Source organism: Cetorhinus maximus, chromosome 22, assembly GCF_964194155.1.
Source record: "Cetorhinus maximus chromosome 22, sCetMax3.hap1.1, whole genome shotgun sequence".
NCBI lineage: Eukaryota > Metazoa > Chordata > Chondrichthyes > Lamniformes > Cetorhinidae > Cetorhinus > Cetorhinus maximus.
In genome coordinates this window covers 22,522,335-22,541,129 of record NC_135900.1, presented here as the reverse complement: position 1 = coordinate 22,541,129, position 18,795 = coordinate 22,522,335, and the positions used below count along the sequence as shown (strand labels likewise).

Genomic DNA, 18,795 nt, shown 5'->3' with positions numbered 1-18,795 from the left:
CAACAGCATCTTTCAATCCTGTGGCCTCCACCATCTAGAAGAAGAAAGGCATGTATGGGAACACCACCATTTGTAAGTTCCTGTCCACGTAGTACACTAGCCTGGTTTGGAACTATGTCAGCATTCCTTCATCACTGAATCAAAATCCTATACCTCACCCTCTAACAGCACTCTCTACACCAGATAGACTACAGTGGTTCCAGAAGGTGACTCACCATTACCTTCTCAAGGGCAATTATAGGGAAGTACACTAAATGCTGGCCTTACCAGTGACGTTCACATATTATGAATGAATTTAAAAAATTGCAAATCTTGTAAAATGGCACTTTTGGCACTGATGTCAGGTTTGACAGAGGAGTCAACGGGCCAAAGATAAAATAGTTGAGATGGAACTCTTAAAGAACCAGCATACAAAGTGAGAGATCTGGATAAAAACATCACGGTAGGTTTTTCTACACTGCCACCTTGAATCGGGGTCCATCTGCTCATTGTCATTAGTTGTAATTTCTGTAGCTCTTGTGCTGAGAGACAAAGCATGGAGCTGTTACTTAAGCCCCCACTAACTGCCAACTCAGCACATCCGTTTTGACGTTGTAGAGGATAGACCTTGACAAAAGGACATCACCAACCATTCCTTTGCTTTGAGAGTTTCAGGTTTTGGGTGTGTCATAAAGGGAGACATAAAACAGAACCTTGATGTGTCTTCAGAAATAGTACATACACAAATGTAGATGAAGCACAGTGCAAAGCACTTGCTGTAGGCAAAAATTTGAAATTTTAAAGACTTATATTGGCATAATACTTGCTATATTTAGGTATTTTTTTAATCATGTGAAGTATTGGAAGGTTTCATTTGAAAGAGAAAGTGCCGTTGGCATCATCATAAAGGCTGAAGTTCAAGCTCTTCATTAGTTTTAGGTGAACACAGTTCATAGGATTGTAACATTAAAAAGACACAATGCTAACTTTTAAAAGTGCCCAGGAGATTCAATAATTTCCTGAACACTTTTTAAACACAACCTCACACTGGGCCGGGTTTATATTCCACCTGGAGTGAATCTTGAACAATGGGAGGTTATCACTTGGGGGTAGTGAGGAGGGGTTCTCACAGTGCTTATCTTTATTGTCCTTGGGGAGCCAGGTAAGGCCCTTAACTAAAAACCTCAGAAATGTAGATAGTTATATCACATAACAATGAAGGAATTGCCGCATGTACTAAAGAAATTGGATTCATCCCAGTAAGTAGCTTAAAAGCTGTTTTTAATCGACCAACGTTAAAATTTTATTGGCACATTGAACCTGTACTGAGAAATGTGAACTTGAATTACTATAGCACTTTTAGAACTAACTGACAGTGGTTCACTAACTGTTTAGTGGCTCTTAAAATTATTACTGGATGCATACTGCCAAATATTTATCCATCTCTATCATGATCAGTGTCAGCTGAAGTGACTGATATTGAAAGTGTTTTTTTTTCCTGTTAATAGTTTAGAGTGTGCGTCTGCTTTGCCTGGTGGTGTAGGTTAGTGCAAGTAGACTAGACTTCCTCTTGGTCTAACATGGGGATTTGCATCACACATTTAAGAGGGAATGTATATTTTTTGCTCATTCTCTCCCTGTAGGAGCAGAGTGTGTTTAATTCAATGCTAAATTTAGCAGTCAGGAAGAAAGTATGTGTTTCTGATCCCTGCCAATGGAATCTAGCTATAGATCTAAGATGAGCCTCTATTGGTTTAATGCATATTTGTGTGAAAGGGAAGAGAGATTGTGAAAGGGAAGAGAGATGCATCTAATCTTCAGCAGTGAAGTGCCCTGGCTAGGCTGCAGTTAAAATACTATCTCTAGTTTTGGGTGCCCTACTTTAGGAAGCGTATCAAGGCCATGCAGAAGGTTCAAAAGAAATTTATTGGGATGAGATATTTTGCTGATGAGGAGACATGAGAGAACCTCGGGCTTTTATTCAGACCAACGGAGAAGGGTGATAGAGCTGTTCAAAATTGTAAAACAATTTTGCCGAGGTGAATAAGGAAAAGTTACACCTGTTGGTCTTTGAGTTAGTAACTAAGAGAGTAAATTTAGCATCAACACCAAATTAACAACAGCAGAAATTGGGAGAATCTGAATTTACTCATAGGTTTGTTAGGACACGGAATGTCCCATCAGAAACAGCAATGGAAGCAAAGTTTTAGGATAGTTTTAAAAAAAAAAGATATGGATAATGATTTGGAAAAAAAGATGATATGGGGGGTGGTTTTGTGGGCAGAGTAATGACAGTAAATGTTTGGTGTTTCGGAGAATCGGTTGGCCTCAATCCTACCATGTGGCAACATTCTACAATTCTTTACACTAGTCCAGTTTAGCATGGAGGGGATACATTCAGCTTGATCCTGGTGGTCAAGAGGTAGCATGGCTCCCAGTGTTGGAAGTTTAATGGCATCCTTCTACATACAGAAACGTCCAACCATTTGTATTCAGATATTCAAATTCATCTGACTGCACACTCCCAACTATGGCATCCATGTTAGAGGGAAAAATAAATGTTACTAGTTAGTAATACCAGGGAAATAACCTCCTGTCTGAAGCCATATGCTACCTCTACATTCTTTATGCCTTAATGTTTTGTAACATTCTTTAGTTTTTCTTTCCTTTTCTGATAAAGTGAGTCTAAGAAATGCTTTAGCTGGAGAGTTTAAGTCCATCAGTCTACAAAGGAAAATCAGTCATGACCTTCCTTAAAAGCTTTTTTTGTGTCAAGGAGATGTATTTCAGAAATGAATTCTGGTACATATTGACCTCAATTGCCTGTCATCGTAAAAGCAGTATTTAGATAAGAGCACTGCAGAGAATCTATCCTGCTGTATGAAACTGAAGTCGATATGCACTTTAATCTGTCTGGAAACCCACATATTTGTGTGACAAGTGTAGTTCCCTCCACTGAACTGTTATCGTGTTCAAACTGTAAATCTCACAGCAACTAATGGAATGCCGACAATAAATGTTGTTGTACCAGGGGTTTGTTCTTTGGTTGAAAACTGCCTCCAGAACACTGAGATGGCCAGACGTGCATAACTTAAGTTCTACAACTTGGAAAGTTGTAAATTCCATGGAAAATGATCTAATAGAGACTGTGGGGAAAGCAATAAAATTTCATTGATGCTATCGGCAGATTTAGGAGTGAAGAAGTTTCATTTTCCTTGTGATCTCAGACAAAATAAGAATTTATTTGAGATAGCAGTGTAGGAAAGAAAAAATGTAAACAACAAGAAAGTGCCTAAAAATGTTTTTTTTTTTAAATTGGGACTAAAGGAAATATTATTTAATTTGGCGTAATAGTTTTCAAACTTTTCATTTTCATATGCACTAAGCTTTTTTTCTTTTGCTGTTTTTGCTAAAACAATGTTCTGAACTTACCTCATGCCATTTACTATTTATAGTTTGTTGAACCTGAGGTGTTCTCAGCTTTGTAATTTTTGTGCAAAGAACATAAACTGCATTTGACTGAAACTGGATGAATCTGTTGATTTTAGCCAGCTGAGTTTTGTCAGTTCCTGGCCACATTTCCAGATTGCGAAATGCATCAAAATTGCGACTTTTTGGGCCAGATTTTCTTATCTTCTTTGGCACAATACCTCTGCGTTTGTGGTGGATGGGAGTGAAAATTGGAATGGGACCAACATATGTATTCTGAAGAAATTAGTTTGCAGGATCTGGGTCCCTACTTCTTTCAAAACTTCAAGTCCTACTGGGGACATGAAAATATGGGAATAACCCCAAGTGGTGTCATTCCTTTATTCGTCTTTCAAGCAAAGTTAATTGCTAGAGATATCTGTGCTTCCCTGAGGCCCAGCATTATTAAAGTTGTCAGAAGCTTTTACATTGTAAAAGGCCAGGTTTTCCCCATTGAAATTAATTGCTGTACAGAAACCGACTTATTCAACAAAAGCAACTATTTTTTTTCCGTATTTGGGGCCAGCCCACTATCACCATGGTCTGTCTCCACTCAGTGTTACAAAGCAGGTACTTTGCTTTGCCGTGAACGGTGCCCATCTGTAACATTCAAATGCACCCTAGCATTCAGAATAGCTTTGACTTGCACTCTGGGGTAGGTGTACGTCCTGCCCTTTCCAGATTTGCATCCCAAATGACCTCCTGAGGAATTCTGACAGGGCTGTTCAGATGAGTGTCCTCTCTCTTACTGCAGTTTTCCGCCTCACTATTTTCCTGCTACTAGGCTGCTCTTAGGGTTCTTTCTCTTGCTCATTTTTTTCCTGCTGTCTATAATTTCAATTCCCTTGCTCACACTTTTGGTTGTTACACGCTCCTAGATTTGGAACTGTCTGACAAATGGCAAGTGGCAATCAATGAAGGCATGTACTACATGTTGAACTGGGGAATAAGCAGTTGGAGATGATGGTAATAGACTGTAGGACATAACATAGGGCAGGACTGTGGAGTGCTGGTGAAATACTTTCCACCAGCATACTGTCTGAACACAATAAAAAAAGACAAACCAAATCTTAAGGGATATAGTGAGAGAGATAAAATATAAGTCTGAGACTTAACAGAGAACTTGTATAGGATTGTGCCCTGTAGTGCCTAATTCTGGTCACTTCTACAGTGCAACATCCTGGCTTTGGAATAGTTACAAAGGAAGCTAACAAAATGCTTCTGAGGATTAACCCAACTGAGTTCCTGACTTACAAGGAGATGATAAAGAAACTGAAATAAAAATACCTGGAAAAACTCAGCGGGTCTGGCAGCATCTGCGGAGAGGAACACAGTTAACGTTTCGAGTCCGTATGACTCTTCAACAGAAACATTAACTGTGTTCCTCTCCGCAGATGCTGCCAGACCTGCTGAGTTTTTCCAGGTATTTTTATTTTTGTTTTGGATTTCCAGCAACTGCAATTTTTTGCTTTTATGATAAAGAAACTGTATGGATATAGTATAGAGGTGCTAAGAACACTGGCCTCATAAACTAACATCTTAGTTCTAAGAGTCAACTTGATGTTATTCCATGCATGTTTTTATAAGTTAATTAAAGGTGATAGCTGTTTTCCCTATGCGTGTATCAAGTTCTGCATTCAGAGACAGATTGAATGTCACTATAGACCAAGGTAGCAGAATTTGCTAACCATTTCCAGTAGGGTGCTTTTTGGAGTGATCAAGAGCAGGGATGTGACACCTTGTCTCATAACCACAGTTTTCTTGGAATAACGTCAAACTGTCTCTTCAGACCAAGATCTAGTTTATGAGACCTGTCTTCTCAGCACCTTGTTGTATTCCTGTGAAATATGGACAGCTTGCAGCTATCAAGAAAGGAAGTTCAACAACTTTCATCTTCACTGTTTACGGGGTATTTTGGGCACTTCGTTGAAGACAAAATCACAAATGCGACAGTCCTCTCAAGGTCAAATCTCCTAAGTATGTTGGCATTCATCAGGCAGAGGTGACATCACCGACTCGGGCATGTTTGCAGGATGGAAGTCAGACGTATAACCAAGGATTTTCTGTACAGTGAGGTAGTCGGAGCCAGAAGAACAATAGGACATCCAAAGCTCCGCTTCGAGGATGCTTTCAAGTGTGACACGAAGACCCAAAACATCGATTTTCATGCCAGCTGGGAGACACTAGCTGACTTCAGAGGAAAATGATGACATCATCTGTGGGCCAGCCTAGCTACAGCAGCTTAGCAACAGGCACCAACATCGAAAACAACAACCTACAACATCACCTGACAACCATATTCTGCACTTGTGGCAGAAGCTGCCTTTCATGGATTGGTCTCTTCAGCCATCAGCAAAAGTGCACCACGTGCAGCTACCCCATCCTCAAAGGATTTCATTCGGTGCATGTCCATCATGTTAGAAGATAAGAACAATGAGATAATAGGAGAAAACCATACAGCCTGCTGAGCCTGCTCCGCCAGTCAGTACGATCAGGCCTGATCCTGGGCTTCAACTCTACTTTCCCGCCTACTCCCCTTATCCCTTAGTTTCCCAAGAGACCAAATATGTGTCTCTCCCAGCCTTAAATATATCCAATGATGGCGCATCCACAACCTTTTTAGGTAGAGAATTCCAAAGGTTCACAACCCTTTGAGTGAAGAAATTTCTCCTCATCTCAGTCTTAAGTGATTGGTCCTCATCCTGAAACTTGTTTCCCCCTTGTTCTAGATTTCTTAGCCAGAGGAAACAAATTCTTGGTATCTGCCCTGTGTTAAGCCCCTTCATAATCGCAAATGCAAGGATACTGACGATAATATATAATAGAGAAAAGAAGGCTCAAGTGAGGCCTTACGATTGTATTCATGATCCTAAACAGCTGAACTTTAATAAGTTATATGAATTACAAACTATTCAACAGGAAGAGGGGAAGGCAAACACAGGGCTGAATATCATGGGGTGGGGAGGAGGGTGGATTGCTCGCACCCCTGAGTGGACTGACTTTTGAAAAGCTTGCCCATAGCAATAACAGGCTGGTGGCAGGCCGAACATGCTGAGGGTCAGACTTCTGCCCCTCAGTGGACAGGAAGTCCCACCCTTGAGAGCTGCCGGCCAATCTGATTGGCCGGCTGGAAGCTCAGAACTCAGTACTGGGTCCTGCTGGGACTGCAAGGAAACAAGATCATGATGACCAGAGACTGGTAAGTCCAGAGCTTTTAGGGCAGAGAGGAATTGGCGTGCCTGGGGGGAAGTGGGGGGAGGGGTGGAATTTGGAGGGCAGGTGGGGAGGAAAGAAGTGGGGAGGGGGGCATTTTTGAAGGGGTGCCCTTGAAGTGCACCCTCCAATTAATGACAACCTCCCTTCATTCTTGCCTTTTCAAGGAAACTGTTTCAAAAACGGCTTTTGCACTCTGGCCCACCTGCCACTGCCCAGCGTTTTATGGCAGTAGAGGTGGATTGAGGCTCTTAATTGCCACTTAATTGGGCAGTTAAGGGCCTCAAAGGCTTAAGGGAAGGTGGCCTAGTGGGCGTCTCCCCCACCTTCCCCATATTATGGGGAACAGGTCAGGGTGGGCGCGAATGAGGTGGGCTGGACATTCAGCACATTTTACTGCCCCCCAGCCCCAATTCACCATTCCCCCTGCCAAAGACATACCTGTCAGGGAGCCATAAAATCCAGTCCACATACTTCATACAAAGAATGGAATTGACCACACAGGAAAATCATGGCGACAGATATTTCAATGAAAAAAATGTAGTTATGTTGAGTTATTATAATGATATAATATCTTGGACTTATTTACTGTACAAGACACAAGGCACCAATCGCTCATAAGGGATTGGGTAAACACGTGGGTTCATTTATTAAGACTAGACACATGAGAACAATTATACACAGGTATAAAGCTTGAAGGCATCGGAGCTGTGCGTGTGTGCTCTGCTCAAAGCAAAAGTGAGACTAAGACTGGATCACATGACCATTTCCCTTCTTGTGATGTCATGTTGATATCCCTTAAAGGCACATTACAACAGATTGTTCTTCAGTGAAATAGATCGAGGGCATAACCGGGGAAGTATTGTCTTTTTTAAACTTTGAGGTTAAAATGGTCTTTTGCAGTCCCAAGCATCCCTATGTATTTGGGTTTTCAGAAGTATCTTTGATAAGGCTCACAGGAAAGATTCTAATACAGTTGAAAATCATGGGAATCAAGGGTAAAACATGGGAATATTTATGTTGGCTATAGGATAGAAAACAAAGACTAACAGTGAAAAATGTTTTGTCATATAAGAATGGGGGTGATGTTATATGGAATAATACAGGGGTCAATACTTAGACAACTGTTGCTGCTCCTTAAATACTTGGGTTTTCATTACAGTGTAATTTGTAAGATTGTAAATTACAACAACTTGGGTTTATATAACACCTTTAATAAAGACAAGTGTTCCAAAGAGCTTCACAGAAATGTAATCCAAATAAATTGACTGCATACCAAAGAAGGAGATGATAAAACTGGGGACTGAAAGCTTGGTCAAAGAGGTAGGTTTTAAGGAGAATCTAAAAGGAGGAGAGACCACATGTGGTTGTTCATAGGACATGGAGGATGCTTAAGAGGTCAGAGTTGGAAGAATGCAGAGCTTTAGATGATTGTAAGGCTGAAGTAGGTTACAGCGATAGCAACAATGAGGCCACAAAACGGATTTGAATGTGAGGTTAAGAATATTAAATTGGAAATGTTGGAGGACCGGAAGCCAATGTACACCAGCAAGCACAGGAGTGATGGTAGGATGGGACTTGGTGTGGGTTAAGTTAGAAGTAGAAGAGTTTTAGATCAGCTGATGTTTCTGGAGGGTGGACGCTGGGGGGCTGACCATGAGGACATTGGAATAGTCAGGTCTCAGGATCAAAGGGCATGGATGAGAGTTCTGGCAATAGATGAGCTGAGGCCAGGAAGTTGACAGGCAACGTTACAGAGATGAAAGTGTGATAAATGATATGGAGTGAGAAGATCAACTTGATCTCAAACGAGATTGTGAACAGATGGCTTCAATCTGAGACAGTAGTTGTAGAGGGACATGGATTTAGAGACAAAAGTACAGAGTTTGTGACAGGGGCCGAAGCCAATGCTAATATTTAACTTGAGGAAGTTACGGCTCATTCAGGCCAGTATGTTGGACAAGCAGGCTGACACTACAGAGGTAGTGGAGAGGTCGAGAGTGGTGGTCAGAGATGATCTGGCTGTTAGCATACATGTTGCAACTGGTGCCATGTCTTTGGATGATGTCGCTGGACTGCAGCATGAAGATGAGGAAGGGAAGGGGCCCAAGGATAGATCCTTAGTGTGGAGGGTTGGAAGAAAAACCTTTTTTGCAAATGCTCTGATTAGAATTGGATTGGTAAGAATGCAATGGTGAAAGAAGACGGTGATTAAAGGAGAGAGGGGAGGCGATCAGGGGAGGTGATCAGGTGGGGCTTAGTGGGGGAGGGGAGGTGATCAGTATGGGGCTTAGCAGGGGCGGGCCACAAACGGTCATTCAGAACTGTTATAGTGCTGGATGGAGCAATTCTGCTTTTCCTAACACCACATTCAGGCTAAAACAAAAATGCAAGTTGATTTGTTTGATGGCAGCCTTAAAGAACCTTAAAGAACAATTTGTTAAGCTACATGTAGTAGTGGAATGCTGTGCGGGGTATTAAAATCCGAGCCCCTTCTCGGGGCTATTCTCGATTGGGTGTACCTCCTGGTTAACCTCCTTCAACCTCAGGTGGAGATAGTCAAAATTCAAGGATGCTTAACTGGGTCTGCAGAGTTTGATCAGTCTCTCTCCGAAGGAAAAGAGCCAATCAAGATTATCACCTTCTGCCTGATAGTCTTTTATTTTTAATATGTTTTAGCCAGATTAAACTTTCCTGGATATTAAAGGGTGGAAACTCCTCAGTTAGTTCCTACCCCACCAGAAGGGGATATGGAGTTGGGTTCTCTGAGTTATTGATACAGAAATCTATATGAGACAACATACATTTTAAAATACATAAAAGCATATTAAAAAGAGCAAATATGCAATTAAATGAATAGATGGAAAGCATAAATTGTGACACTAGGTGGATCTAGGAAAAGAGGAAATAACTAGTTCTTATTTCTAATAGGGAATATAAGTTTGAACTTTAACTGTTACAGAGGTAATATTTTAAGAAGAATAGCTATCCAGTATTAAAGTAAGGTTACCTTAATCCCAAATGAGAATTGCTCAGTTGATGAAATCAATTTGAATTGTCTTTGGATAATTACAATAAATTTGGAGGTTGTATAATTAATTTCTTACTTGGATAGGTGTCCCTTTAATCGTAATGAGACCCCTCCTTTTAATTTGGTGAAAAGACCACCTATTGTAATTTAGGTGTCTGTTCAATTCTATGAATTGATGGCTTGGCCTGTTCTTGGAAGGCGAAGCCCAGGTAACAGTCATGTTGATCAATGTTTTCCCTTAGCCATAGGATAGCTTCAAGTGAGATAACAAGAACTGAGACCGAAGGTTCTTCTATCTGGTTGTGGTTTTAGTAACTGGGCCCGCATTGTATACTTACGTGCTAGTGTAACAGAAAGAAATTTATAATGCTGTTTCTTGGGTGTGTGTATTCTTTATTAGTGAATTCACATTGTTGTGAAGGGAGTTAACCTCATTATGTTTTTGTAAGCTGGTTTTGACTTTTGTTAAAGGGAATAATATTTTTCTGTGAGTTTATGGAGAAGTAACTCTCTTAACCTCATATTTCTGCATTATTACCATATCCTTTGACCCTTGTTCCTTCACAGCTACACTCGTTTTAAGGGCAACTCAATTCCAGGAAGGGGGCCTCAGAAAGATGTTAGGCCCCTCTATAAGCACAAGCAAACACCCTAACATCTGTTTCACGTTTGGGCCCCGGATGTAAAAGCTGTATACGTATATCACCCACCACTTTGGACGCCTAGGTGCCTGTTTTACACCTGTGGGAATGGAGGACAGTGCCTTACAAATGAAGCATCTCGTTCCCCACTCAATCCCTGCTGGCCGCGATTTCAACTGCTGACTGTAATTATGTGACTCAGGAGTTTGCTGGAAGCAGAAGAACGAATGCAAATCAGGGTCCTGTTATAATGGGACAAATAATACATTTTAACTTGGGCCTGATAGAGGAAACAAGCCCGGTTGTCAGTTGTTAGGAAGGGTGAAGAGGGTTTTCCAAGTGAAAAAGTGCATTTGTGGAGTCAGGAAGAGCAGGAATGCTCCTCTGTGTTGCTCAAGTGAAGTCACAGCCTTCCCTGTTTCAGAATCTCCCTATCAGTTTCCTTCCCTGCTTGTGACTTACCTGCCGTCCATAGCTGCCAGCCACCCAAAGTTCCACTGTCAGGTTGGACCCATTTCTGAAGGGCAGCTGACCAACAACATACAGATGAAGCCTGGGACTTTAAACAGCCAAAGCCCTCAAGCTTAGGCCTGTTTTACATTTACTCAAATATCATCCTCCAGCCTAAAACCAACTGGGGTTAAAATTGACCCCATGGATTTGGCTCTGTTCAGTCATAGCAAGGTTGTCCAAATTTATGTTCATACTTAAACTTTTATTGCACGAGCAAAATTAAAACTTGTAACTGGAAACAAGCTTTCACTTTGACACTGAGCCAGCATGTGAAACGGCAAACTTCGCAGTTCATTTTTGAAAGATTTGGCTCAGACCCATTCTGAGTCACTGATCCAAGGCTATTTACAGATCCTAAGCAGCACAGTTCATTAAATTATATGAAAAATTTTATTATGGCAAAGAAATATGAACCTCAATCCAACTTAACTTTATATCATCAACACTTTGTACTGTGAGGTAAACTGGTCTGTTTACTAGTCCTCCAATTTAATTTTTGTCAGCAATTATTTTGCCATGTAAGATATCCAGTTTAACTGTAATACTTACTGATAATTATCTAATGCCCTAGTGACTCAAGAGCTCAGTGCCAGAGGACAGACAGGAGTAACAGCCTTAGACATCAAGATGGCATTCAACTCAATGTGGCACCGAGGAGCCCCAAACAGAACTGAGGCAAATAGAGGCCAAGGGGAAAATTGGCCAGTGGGTGGATTTATACTCAACACAAGAAGATGGCCATGGTTGTCAGAACAACATTACCAAGTGCCACTTTAGCAACATCTTTGGGTTGTTATTGACTAGACCATTAACTGGATCATCCTTGGCAACACATTGGCTACATGGGAAAGCCAAAGGCTAAGGTCTCAGCAATGAGTGGCTCACAGCTTCATTACCTGTATACTCTCTACGCATCTCAAGATAACAACTTGGTTGGCTGGATGTAGCTGCAACAACACTCAAGAAGGTTGGCACTGTCCAGAACAGTCTGGATGATTGACAACCATTCCACTGGATTCATATTTACTACCTCAACCATCAATGTACTATGATACAGCTCATACATCTACATGATGCATTGTAGTAACTCACCAAGGTTCTTTCAATAGCACCTCCTAGCTCTGGGACTACAATCACCTTGAAGGACAAAGAAAGTAGCATTAAGGGAATGCTATTAACTTCAGGCAAGAGACATACGCACCTGAGTTGGACTTCTATCATAATTCCTTCATTATCACAGGGTCAAAGTCCTGATGTAGAGTCATAGAGTCACTTACTGCACAGAAAGAGACCATTCAACCCATCAAGTCCATGCTGGCTCTTTTAGAGCAAACCAGTCAGTGTCTCTTGCTCTATCCCTGTAGCCCTGCAAATTTATTTCCTTTGAGTGCCCATCCAATTTCCTTTTGAAATCATTGATTGTCTCGGCTTTCACCACCCTCATTAGCAGCTAGTTCCAGGTTATTACCACTCGCAATGTAAAAATGTTCTCTCTCACATTCCCCCTGCATCTCTTGCCCAAAATCTTAATTCTGTGTCCCATGCTCCTTGTACCATCAGCTAATTGGAACACTTTTTTCTTGTCTACCTTATCTAAACCTGTCATAATCTTGTATATTTCCCAACCAAATTGGAGCAGCTTCCAGCAGCTGCTGCCTCATGGACAACTCCAGAGGCTGATCATCAGCCATCGGCTGAGCATTGTCGTGATTCACAGCAGTCCTCTGACTGCCGGTGTCCTGGGCACTCTCTGCCTCTGCCTGCACCTCAAGTGAGTGTGAAGTACCCTCAACAATGTGCACCGAGATACTAGACGCCGCTCTTACACCCACCGAGGTGCTGCTATCTGCACTGATGCCTGCTTCATTGGAGAGGGTGTGACACTGGTGTGTGTTGAGCATGCTGGTCCTCAGGGGTCAGGGGTGAGTCTTCAGGCTCCTCACAATGAGGGGCTGCTGGTGAGCCTAAAAGGGAGAAGACGGCCATGTCATTAGTTTAAGTTATTAGACTGCCACTGTGCATGCCTGGCACCCTGATGAGACAGAAATCTGCATCATGGTGCCCTTGTCTTTCCATTATCAATGGGCATTCCAGGTTCGAGGCTCATATCAATATACAGGCTACACTGCAATGGTTATTAAAAGCCACATTCTCATCTCAGTGCACTTCACTCTTAGATCCCCCTGGCACCCCAACCTCGCCGCGGCCACGTGACCGAGGTGCATGGTGCCTCTCCAGGGCATCCTGCTCGTATCTATTGAGAATGGGGAGGTGTGGGGTCCCCCGCCCGCCTGTGACCTTTCAGCATTGTTATGAGATGTTTTCTCCTGAAAGGACAGAGGAGCATTGATTAGTCCACTCTCTACCTGCAGCGCCATTGCAGCCTGGCCAACCCCACCTGAGGAACACCTCGCAGGGCTCAGCCCATTCGTGACCCTGGAGCCGCAAGGCACTCAGTCCAAGCAGCCAGGGCTCATCCTCATGGCCAGATCCTGCCTCATTGACATTTGCCACTCACACTCTAACACCTCTGAGGTCCATGGTGGGAGGGAGGGGGATGGGCAGCTCTTACCTGTTTTGCAAAGTGACCCATGCCAACACAGTGCTCACCCTTCCCAGTCGCAGGAGATCATTAAAGCGCTTCCGGCACTGCACCCATCTGCGCCTCACCTCATTGTGGCTGCTGACCCTGGATGCCACCTCCTCCCAGGCCTTTTTGCTGAGTGGGGGAGGGCAGGCCTCCTCCTCCCGTCCCTGGGGAGAAGTGTTTCTCTCCTCGCTGCCACCTCTTCCAGGAGGGCAGCGAGACACTCATCTGAGAAACGCGGGGCCAACTGCCCCGCCGACCTGCCCTCCCACCTGCCATGTCCACCCGCTACAGTATCCATGCACAGGGCTTCCGCGACCTTCGCTGGCGGCCTTCCAGGGTCTGCCAGGGCAGCATTTGAATCGGCCGCCGGGTCACCATTGGACCTGGCAGACATGAAGCCCCCACCCCTGGCTGCCCCTTCGCGCTCATTCACAGGCCACGCCTCACGCTGGGCGGGCCTTAACTGGCCCGCCTGCGTAAAATTGAGATGCGTTGATAATCGCGGGTGGTGGTCACCCCCGCCAAGGGTAAAATTCTGCCCTGTGACATTTTATGTAATAAAGAAAAATTTAGATATAGACCATTGAGTTTCCAGTCAGGGTCAGTTCTTGGATTATACCCCTTTAAAATGTCCTTGAAAACTCTGTCATGATGACCATGTAATTTAAGGTTGCACTTCAGCTGCTAATATGTATGACATCGATAGAAAGCTTGTGTGGGTAGGTTTTCAATTTGTTTTCAGGGGGCAAACACTGTTTGCTTTTTCCCATCATGATGACATTGAAAAGTCTATAGCTAAATAAAAATCTAAAGATAATTTCTCAATTAATAATTAAATATGACTCTCAAAGTACCAGAAGTAGAATCCTTGAATGGTGAAGATTTTCGTTTTCGATTGCACACGCAGGAAGCAATAGAGACTAGCATCAAACCCAAAAATTTCCCAAAAGTCCAGGTACTTGAAGACAGTGTGCACAAGATAAAGGTCCTACTCTTAGGAACAGAAGTGCCTCCAAGTGACAGCTTTTAACATAAACCAGAATAGTCCACGGTTCTAAAGGTACGAAGGACTTTACTGTTTGTTTTCTACAGCACCATTTGAAGGCAAACATTCTCAACTTCAGTGTAACACTTCTTACAAGATGAGAGTTTAGCACTTCAGAAAAATGCTACATCTTTCAGGTATTTCTTATGGATGTTGATGCATGTTTTAAAGCTACCACTTATGCAGTGAATTCACCAGTTAATACAAGTTTTTGTTGTTGCTGTTGTTGTTGTAAATTCAATGCTTTTCCACCACCAGAATAGTTTCCTGTATTATTTGAAACAAATGCTTTGCAGTGATCATTTTCTTATAGATAGATTTTATTTTCATTTTATTTAAAAGTTGCACGTAAACCCTAACTTGGAAATGCAATTAGATTTGTGGCACTTAAATAGCCTTCAAGATCATTTGGCCCATGTGGTTGTTTTTTTTTATAATTCTATGGATCTTCCCTTCATTTACATCTTAATGTAGCATGTGGTTTGAATTATACGACTTCCAAAAATACATGCATATTATTTATAATGACCATAAATTTTCAGAAGCACATTCTTCAGAGAAACGCTTTTCACATAAAGCAGTGACATACAAAAACACTGACAACTAACATGGTTTACGTTATAAAACTTAAGCACCCAGCATACCCAAGCAATAGGAACTACCACGTTTTAAATGTAACATAATTTGACCGTGATTTGCTGTAAGAGTGAACCTGATGGTATCTCCTGTTCATTGGGTATGTCCTTGTACACTTAGATTTTTAAATGTTTTGCATGACAAATTGCTGAAAGTGTGAGCTGACAATATTGCAGTGAGACAAGCAGAGCATCTTGGACCTGAATAAAAAAGGCAAGTAACTGTGCATCTTCTTAACCAATCACACAAATTAACAGCAATAGAACGGAGAAGGAAATGTATAGTGGAGTAGGTGAAATCAATATCAAATCAAGTACAGAAAGAGAAATAGAGGGAAAGAAAGATCGGATTAAGAGAGGGCAGGCAGAAAGGAAAGCGGACTAAAAAGTTAAATTTTGCATTTTACATTTTTGAAATTTCCAGCAACAATTACAACCCCAAGGAATGCAACTCCACTCTCTTAATAATTAACATTCAGTGCCAGAGAGATTAACTCACCATAATGAAAGCTTATTGGAAAGAATTTTTCCCTGAGCAGACGGGCACGCGTCCGACCTGCTTGAGTGTAAAATGACATGTGATGGCGTCGGGCGAGTGCCCCGATGTCACCGCGCACTTGCGCGATATTTTGGGCGGCAGGTATGCATGGGAGTTGGCAGCGTGCCTGCCGACAATTATAAGGCCTATTAAGGCCATTAAAAATGTAATTGAATTGAATTTTTTGCTGCCCGTCCAACCTTATGGTTGGCGGGCAGGCAAAAAAGGTCAAGCGGCTTTTGCATTTTTTGCAAAACCTCATCCACGGCCGAGGTGAGGTTTTGATCCGCCATTAAAATAAAATAAAAAAATTTCATCCTAATTTCTAACACGTCCCTGCTCATGTGACAGAGTCACAAGAGTGGACATGTTTTTTTAACATTTCTAACATCTTTATTTTTAATTTTCAAAACTTTTCATGTCCCGGAGGCAGCTCTGTGCCTCAGGGAGCTTTTCCAGTGCGCACCTGCGCGCATGCGCAAACTTGCGCTCTCGCCTTCCTCCCTCCCCCACACAGGCAGCGCTTAGCATTGCCGCATGCGTTTCACACTGGGCAGGCCTCCACTGGTGAAATCGCAGTCCGGCCCTGATCGCAGCCGGCAGTCGGCTTCCAATTTCTGGCATTCTTATCTTGACTTCGCACAAGCATGTATAAATATAAAAGATAGAATGGCCCTAACCACTCGGAACGCATTGGGTGGGTCTGGGTGGATATGGTTCAAAAGCAAACTTGCATATGTGCATAGATTTTCCATGGGGTTTTGCACAATAAGTTGCCATCAGCGGTACATCTAAATTATACAGCGGCCTCTACAGGGTATCTGAGAACTGTGTGAATCTGGGCAGCCAATTGTATATCTGCTTAATTATATTGAAGGATAGTTAGTAAGTAGTTCAGAGTCTGAAACAGGAAATGCAAGTTCCAACGGTGAATACAGTGTGAAATTGGGTAGATAAAGAGAAATAAAGAGGGGGAAGAAAGATTGGATTAGGAGAGGGATAGATGTGACAGAAGCAAGTGATTAACTTTTTAAATATTCCATCAATAATTAAAATCTAAAGGAATGGAGCTCCGTACTTAAAGTTAATATTCAGAGTCAGGGAGATTGACAGTAATTCATGTTTACCACATGTTAAAATGATTCTTAGATTGGAATGACTTAAGTTTTGTTTAGTCCATCTATGATGTCACTGCAGGAACTTCACATTGTTCAATACACTTGAAAGGAGTGTCAAATGGTGAGATGCATTTTCGTGCAGCATATGAAGGAACACATTTAACTGCACATGTATGTTCACTGGAAGTTGCTAAGCAATTTGCACATAAATATTGGTGAATGCTGTTAGCCTCATCATTATTTCCACAGCAAAATTGGACACAGTACAAAAAAAATGGTCAAACTTCAAGCACAAAGTTTAGTTGACCGGGAAAGTGACCCATCTGACAAGCATGACTCATGTTTCCCCAATCCCAATTGAACTCTAAGGATCAAGGCCAAATAAAATAGGTCCACTCTTTTGTGTCAACCATGGCTCAGTTGGTAGCACACCTACCTCTGAAACACAAGGTTCTGGGTCAGGCCTCAGGTTTTGAGTACAATATTCAAGGCTGACACTCCACTGCAGTACTGAGGGAGCATTGCGCTGTTGAAAGTGCCATCATTTCGATGAGACAGTAATCTGTCTGCTCATGTGGCTGTAAAAGATCCCATGGCACTATTTGGAAGGGCAGGGACGTTATACCTGGTGTCCTGGCCAATAATTATGCCTCAATCAACACCACAAAATCAGATTATCTAGTCATCATCACATTGCTATTTGTGGGAGCTTCCTGAGCACAAATTAGCTGCCACATTTCCTACATTACAACAGTGACTGCACTGCAAAAAGTACTTCACAGGCTAGAAAGTGCTAGATGTCTGGTGTATGAAAAGAATTATATAACTGCAAGTCTTTCATTTTTCATAAATAAGGATCAATTCTCATGTGTGCACAAGAAGCCTAGGGAATGACCTTGGACTTGGATGACATTTACGCAACTGATAATAACAAATTGGTTGGGTGTTTTCTTCCTACCAGATACTCTTTTCCATTATATAATGTGATGATTAACAATTAATGAAAGATGATTCACCAAAATGTTCAGAGTTCCAGAAATATGCAATGAATTCACCAATGAATAGTCACGCCAAAGCAGAACAAGCAATTTTAACTGGGCTAAAGATCCCAAGGCGATAAACAGCTAACAGCAGCTTCCATTATATCTTTAGAATGTAACAATGTGAGGGCAACAGGGCTGTAGGTGTGATAAAAGGGGTTATTTCTTTCTTGGGGTTTGGGTAAACATTTCTAAGGAGAATGAGAGATAAGTTGGAAGCAGGAAAGAAATAGAAAAGCTGGCATTCACAGGCTAAACATTAAGGTATCACTTTGAAAAATGTTGGAGAGATGCTATCAGGACCGCGGGACTTGTAAACTCATTGTAATTATACGTTAAAGATCTGGCTTGGAGGTTAGATTCTAATTCCTGTTTGTAAGTCATTTTAAAATCGCATGTCTGCATTTAATTGGGCAATTAAAATATGAAACCGCATTCCTGAAAGTGGTGCAGGTCATTTTGATTGTGATTGCAATTGTATAATAGCAGTCATTTTCAGTCAGGTTCGTAGGTTCCGATTATAACTCCTCGCCGAGAGTCATGGAGATGGGGGTTGAAGTGAACAGGAAACAGTCCTGAAGTGAACAGAAACAGGACCACAACTTTTCACTTTTCACATTAATGATCTAGATGAAGGAACTGAGGGCATCTTGGCTAAGTTTGCAGATGATACGAAGATAGGTGGAGGGACAGGTAGTATTGAGGAGGCGGGGAGGCTGCAGAAGGATTTGGACAGGTTAGGAGAATGGGCAAAGAAGTGGCAGATGGAATACAACGTGGGGAAGTGTGAGGTCATGCACTTTGGTAGGAAGAATAGAGGCATAGACTATTTTCTAAATGGGGAGAGAATTCAGAAATCTGGAGTGCAAAGGGACTTGGGAGTCCTAATCCAGGATTCTCTTAAGGTTAACTTGCAGGTTGACACGGTAGTTAGGAAAGCAAATGCAATGTTGGCATTTATTTCGAGAGGACTAGAATATAAAG

General features: G+C 42.1%; 1 long non-coding RNA gene across 1 annotated transcript in view; it reads left to right on the top strand.

The window, feature by feature from the left end:
- Positions 1-14,578: 14,578 nt before the first annotated feature.
- LOC144696353 (uncharacterized) overlaps positions 14,579-18,795 on the top strand; it is a 112,420-nt gene continuing 108,203 nt past the window's right edge. Inside the window, exon 1 of the long non-coding RNA XR_013580151.1 lies at positions 14,579-14,617. This is a non-coding gene — a long non-coding RNA (uncharacterized LOC144696353). The remainder of the gene's footprint in view (positions 14,618-18,795) is intronic.